Genomic DNA, 6,893 nt, shown 5'->3' with positions numbered 1-6,893 from the left:
TTTCTTGGCGACTCCTCATTTTCTTTCCTCTGGGGATTGTGTTGTCTCCCCATTTTGACTATCACCAGAAGATTCAAATGTCGAGTTGCGTGGGCCTGGGCCTTGTGCAGTGGGAGCTTCGCACCACCCTAGTGTCACTGAAGAGCTCAGACACTAAGATGTGTGACTGTCGTGGGTTGGTGGGAACCAGGCTCACCCAGAGGCAGCATTACCAGCTCTCATTGTGGCCTCATGTGTGCACCTCGAATCAGGGACCCCACCTGCACCACGCTGAAACTGAGACCCCACCTGGCATGTGTTGAAAACCAGAGCCCCCTAGCATGTGCCAGGAGTCAGAGTTCCCCAAGAATCCAGTATCTCAGCCTCGTGCTGAGATTCAGGGTCCCTGTGTGTGCATGCACCAAGAATTGGAGTCACTGGCTCTTAGTGTGAATGCACTGGGGATCAGGGATCCCAGGCACACGTGATAAGAAACAGAGTCAAGTCACTGGTGCTTAGTGTTGCCTCCTGCATGGAGAATCGGGGTCCCAGTCAGCTTGGGGGACTTCAGTGAGCGTTTGCCCTGAATCAAAGTCAGGTGGCACTACCGCCCTGCATGGGCTTCGGGTTTGGTCGCCCAATTGCCTTGCGGGGAACAAATTCCCAGTGTCTAAGCACTCCTAGGCTCAAGTTCCTGCAGAGGTGCTGCGGGGAACAGATTCCCAGTGTCTGCAAATTCTCAGGCTCAAATTCCTGCAGTTGCGCAGGCAGTGCGAGGGGCGGGTCTGTCAGTTACTATGGTGCTGCCTGTGAGCCTGCAGGGAGTGGGATGGGCTCTGTTACTCACAGAAATCTGCCACAGGGATGTCTGGATTCTTGGTGTCTGTGGGTCTATAGCTGTGGTCACAGGTCTCTGTCCCCAGTGGCTGCAGGGTCCTAGTTTGCGTCTGAGACCAGACTGGGTGGTGCTGAGGCCAGGATCCTAGTCTCAAGCAGCTCTGTTTCTCAAGATGGCCTGGTCTCTGTGCTCACGCTGGCCTCCCAGGAGTGTCCGCGCTGGGAGCGGGGCTCCGCCGTCTAAGACTGCCCGGTTTGGCAGCCCCTTGGAAGACCTGCAGAATCTAACTGTCTCTAGCTTGTATACACGCACACCACACACGTCCACACACTCCTCTATTGCTCCTTCACTCTCTCACACTCTCTCCCTCCCTACCTTCCTGCCGGTCGCCATCTTCCTGATCCTGGATAATTCTTTTTTCGTTTGCTCATTTTCTGGCCATCACTTGCAAGGACAAGCCCATTCACAATCACATTCCTGAAAGGTGGTTGTCCAAAGAGAGCTGTGGCAAGCACCAGAAGAGTATAAAACCATCCTCTGGTTTGATCTATGCCTTCAGCAATGAAGTCTGCGGGAAATGCATCTTCAAATTCCTTCTTATTTTCAAATGGATGATGAACTTGATCATAGGGCATGCTGCCACTCTCAAACCAACAGTCAAACACTTCAGAGACGCGACGCAGCAATCCCTTCCCACAGTGTGAAAGAATGGTCAGATGATCAATGCTCTCCCTGTGGAGATCTGAGATATTTGTCCTGACAGTTCAAGTTCTGCCATTGACCTAATGCATACTATCTCCTCGAAGTCCTCGCTGACCCACAGCGGGATGGGGGTGCCCCAGTATCTGTTTCTGGAAATTGCCCAGTCACATGCATCTTTCAGCCAATTTCCAAATCGCTTTTCTCTTACAAACACTGGGACCCAGTAACAAAGGTCATTGTTCCTCATCAGCTGGCCCACCATGTGCTCAACCTGCACAAACCAGCTGGGCACCGCTTTATAAATGAGGAGAGTATCTGACCTCCAGCAGAAAGGGTAGCTATGAGTGAAGGTGGTGGCAACAAGAAGTCGGCCTTGTTCCTTCAGGGTCCTGGTATTTTTGTCAGCATCCTTCACATATTGTCCCATGAAATCTGTCACTTCCGCTGTGAAACAGCTTGAAGCATCCACAGGGCATACAGGGACAGAATCTTTCTGAATGATGTTGAAGTCCATACAGACCCGATAGTTATCAGCACCAAAGTAAGGAGCTTGATGTACAACCCCAGTGCCTTCTTCCTCCCTCACATAGTTGTCAACAAGCACTGTAAAAGCGCCATTCTCTTTACACTTCACAAAATAGTCAAACAGGGGCCTGTATTTATTGCCTTGGAGAGAAGCACCTGAAAATCTTTCAAGGATCTCATAGTCACTCTCCAATTTATAGAGGGCCGGTAATCTGGCTTCCATTAAAATGAATGATTTTCCTCTGACAACATCTTTAAACTTTATATACTGCATATCTGGATTAACACAGAGGGTAAGGTTACTAGGCAGAGTCTTAGCAACCAAAGATATATTGTCATCTTCCTCCAAAGGAAAGGTAACAAATATTGAAGGATCTTGAACATCCTTATAATTCTGGTGAGATTCGAAGTTGGAAAGTGGAGTGTTGCATGCAGTGGAAAAGGGCATGACTTTCATACCTCTATAAACAAGGCCTTTATCATAAAGTTGTTTGCAGATCCACCAGACAGATACCATTAATTCTGGATAGAGTGTTTTATAGTCATTGTCAAAGTCAATCCATCGGTCAAGCCTGGTAACAGTAGACTTCCACTCAGTAGAATATCTCATCACAATTGCTCGGTACTGATTGTTATACTCCACAATCCCCATTCTGGCTACATCCTCTGGTCCTCTGATTCCTAGTATCTTATCTATTTCATATTTCACAGGTAAGCCATGACAATCCCACCCAAATCTTCTGTCAACAAGAAACCCACTCTGGTGAGCATATCTTTAATTGTCCCTGCAAGTATATGTCCATAGTGAGGTAGTCCAGTTGCAAAAGGAGGCCCATCATAGAAAGTAAATTTTGGCCTATGCTTTGACTGCTTTAGGCATTCTTGAAAACAATTAAATTTGGACCAGAACTGCAAGATTTTCTCTTCTTCAGCAGAAAAATGGATGTTTTCTGGAACTTATTGAACCATTTTGTTGCTGAGGGCCCTGCCCGGAGCCTGGGAAGAACCCTTCTGCACATTTTTTAAAATTGGAGTGTTTGTCTTTCTTTTGTTGAGTTGTATGAGTACTTTATATATTTGGGATATTAACCTCTTATTAGATGTATTATTGGCAAATATTTTCTTCCATACAGAGGGTTCCCTTTTCATTTTGATGGTGGGTTGTTTTGTTTTTTTTTTGCTGTGCAGAAGCTTTTCATTTTTATGTAATCCCATTTGTTTATTTTCTCCTTAGTTTCTTTTTGTGGTAGGAGATATACCTGCAAACATATTGCTATGTGAGATGTCTGATATTTTACTGCTTATGTTCTCCTCTAAGATTTTTATGGTTTCATGCTTTACAATTAAGTCTTTTATCCACCTTGAGTTTATTCTTGTGTATGGTATAAGTTGGTGGTCTAGTTTCATTTTTTTGCATGTGTTTGTCCAGTATTTTCAGCACAATTTGTTGAAGAGACTGTCTTTATTCCATTGTATGTTCTTGCCTCCTTTGTCAAATATTAATTGACTGTAAATAGTGTGGGTCAACTTCTGGGATCTCTGTTCTGATCCATTGTTCTATATGCCTGTTCTTGTGTCAGTAGCAAGCTGATTTGGTTATAATGGCTTCCTAGTATAGTTTGATATCCATTATTGTGATCCCTCCTACTTTGTTCTATTTTCTCAAGATTGCTGCAGTTATTTGGGGTCTTTTATGGTTCCATGTAAACTTTTGAAGTATTTGTTCTAGCTCTGTGAAGTATGCCATTGGTATTTTAAAAGGGATTGCATTGAATCTGTAGATTGCTTTGGTAGTATAGATATTTTAATGATATTAATTTTTCCAATACATGAACATCATATACACTTCAATTTGTTTGTGTCTTTCTCTATTTCTTTTTCCAATGTCCTATTGTTTTTCAAGCACAGGTCTTTTACCTCCTTGGTTAAGTTTATTCCTAGGTATCTTACATTTTTGTTGCAATGGTAAATGTGGTTGCTTCTTTAGTTTTCTTCCTGAGAGTTCATTATTGGTGTATAAAAATGCTATCTATTTGTGAATGCTGATTTTGTATCCTGCTACCTTGCCAAATTTATCAATTCTAGTAGTTTCCTGGTGGGATAATTAGGGTTTCCTATGTACAAAATCATGTATCACATATCATGTTATCTGCAAATAATGACAATTTTATTTCCCCCTTCCTAATTTGGATGCCTTTTATCTCTTCTTCTTGTCTGATTGCTGTGGCTAGCACTTCCAGTACTATGTTGAATAAGAGTGGAGAAAGAAGACATCCTTGTCTTAATCCTGCTCTGAAGGGAAACTATTTCAGTTTTTGCCCATTGAGTATTATGTTGGTTGTAGGGGTGTCATATACTGCCTTCATTATGTTGAGGTATGATCCCTCTATTTCCATTTCACTGAGATTTTTTTAAATAAAAAAGGGTGCTGGATTTTGTTGAATGCTTTTTCTGCATATATTGATTTGATCATGTGGTTTTTATCTTTCAATTTGTTTATGTGATCTATCACATTTATTGATTTACAAATATTGTACCAGCCTTGCATTCCCAGAATAAATCCCACTTGATTATGGTATATGACCTTTTTAATATATTGCTTGATCTATTTTGTTGAGGATTTTAGCATCTGTGTTTATCAGGGATATTGGCCTGTAATTTTCTTTCTTTCTAATGTCTTTATCTGGTTTTGGAATTAGGATAATGCTGGCTTTGTAAAAAGAGTTAGGCAGTGTTTCTTCCTCTTGAATTTTTTGGAATAGTTTGAGGAGGATAGGTGTTAGTTCTTCTTTGAATGTTTGATAAAATTCACTTGTTAAAACTATCTGGTCCAGGACTTTTGTTTGCTGGAAGTTTTTAAATTACTGCTTCAATTTCATCAGTTTTTATTGGCCCACTCAGGTTTTCTGATTCTTCCTGATTGAGTTTTGGAAGATTATATGATTCTAGGAATTTGTCCATTTCCCCCAGGTTGTCCAGTTAGTTGGCACATCATTGTTCATAGTATTTGCTTATAATACTTTGTATTTCTGTGGTGTTCATTGTTAGACCACCACTTTCATTTCTGATTTTGTTTATTTGGGTCCTCTCTATTTGTTTCTTGATGAGTCTGGCCAGGGGTTCATCTATCTTGTTTATCTATTCAAAGAACCAGCTCTTGACTTTATGGAACTTCTATACTTTTTTTAAGTCTATATCTCATTTATTTCCACTCTAATCTTTATTATCTCCTCTCTTCTACATCCTCTGGGTTTTTCTTGCTATTCTCTTTCTAATTCATTTAGTTGTAGGGTTAGATAGTTTATTAATCCTTTTTCTTGTTTCTTGAGGTAGGAAGGCCTGTAATGCTATGAACTTCCCTCTCAGGAATGCTTTCACCGTGTCCCATAGGTTTTGGGTGGTTGTGTGTTCATTTTCATTTATTTCCTGGAAGTTTTTTATTTCTTGCTTGATCTCATTGCTAGGCCATTTATTTTTTTTAATAACATGCTATTTAGCTTCCATGTATTTGAGAGTTTTTGAGATTTTTTTATTGTAGTTGATTTCTAAGTTCATGCCATTGTGATCGAAGAAGATGCTTTATATTATATAAATCTTCCTGTATTTGTATAGACTTGTTTTATGCCCTAATATGTGGTCTATCTTTGAGAATGTTCCATGTGCACTTGAGAAGAATGTATATTCTCTTGCTTTGGGGTGAAATGTTCTGTAAATATCAGTTAGAGCCATCTGATCTAATGTGTCATTTAAGGTCTCTTTTTCCTTGTTAATTTTTTGTCTGGAATATCTATCCAGTGATGTCAATGGGGTATTAAATCCCCCCACTATGACTGTATTGCTGTCAATATCTCCCTTAATGTCCATCAAGAATTGTTGAATGTACTTGGGTGCTCCTATATTGGGTGCATATATGTTTAAAGGGGTATATTTTCTTGTTAAATTATTTCCTTTAGTAATATCAAGTGACCTTCTTTGTCTCCTGTTATGGTCTTTGTTTTGAAGTCTATTTTGTCTTATGTGAGTATTGCTACTCCAGCCTTGTTTTCCTTTCCAATTGCATGGAATATATTTTTCCCTTCCTTCTCTCTTAGTCTGTGTGTATCTTTTGTTCTTAGGTGGGTCTCTTGTAGACAGCATATATATGGGTCATGTTTTCTTATCCATTCAGCCACTCTATGTCTTTTGACTGGAGCATTTAGTCCATTTATATTTAAGGTTATTATTTATGGGTATTTATTTATTGAAATTTTAATTTTCTTTATGCCTATGATCCTCTCTCTCTCTCTCTTTCTCTTTTTCTTATTAAAGCAGTCCCTTTAACATTTCTTGCATTGCTGGTTTGGTGATAATATAGTCCTTTAACCTTTTTTTGTTTGGAAAGCTTTTTACTTCACTTTCAATTTTAAATGCTAGCCTCACTGTATACAGTAGTCTTGGATTTAGGTCCTTGCTTTTTATTAATTTGACTAGTAGCCCAGTGCACGAAATTCGTGCACTGGGGTAGAGGGGGGAGAAGGGGCCCCTCAGTCTGGTCTTCACCCTCTCCAATCTGAGACCCCTCAGGGAATGTCCAACTACCTGTTTGTGCCCACACTTTTAACAGATAACAGCTCCATTGTTGTTCCTTTCTTATGCTTAAAACCATTGGAATTAGTAGGTATTCAAAGTGTGTATACATTTTGGGGGGACACCCTGTATATCTCTAGTCAGTGGTGAAAGAAACCAACAGCAGATTTGGAACCCCCAGACAGGGAACCTTGCTCATTCCCCACATGTCTCCCCACTTCACTTTCCACCTTCGTGGGCAGCAGGAGAATCAATGTTTTCTCTCATTAATTCGGAAAAGCAC

General features: G+C 40.6%; 1 pseudogene; it reads right to left on the bottom strand.

Moving 5' to 3' along the window:
• Window positions 1–1,188: 1,188 nt before the first annotated feature.
• On the bottom strand, window positions 1,189–3,019 carry LOC102241942 (annotated as a pseudogene).
• Between the last annotated feature and the right edge of the window lie 3,874 nt (window positions 3,020–6,893).

This window comes from Myotis brandtii, unplaced genomic scaffold, assembly GCF_000412655.1.
Source record: "Myotis brandtii unplaced genomic scaffold, ASM41265v1 scaffold195, whole genome shotgun sequence".
Taxonomy (NCBI): domain Eukaryota; kingdom Metazoa; phylum Chordata; class Mammalia; order Chiroptera; family Vespertilionidae; genus Myotis; species Myotis brandtii.
This window is presented reverse-complemented; position numbering and strand designations above follow the sequence as displayed.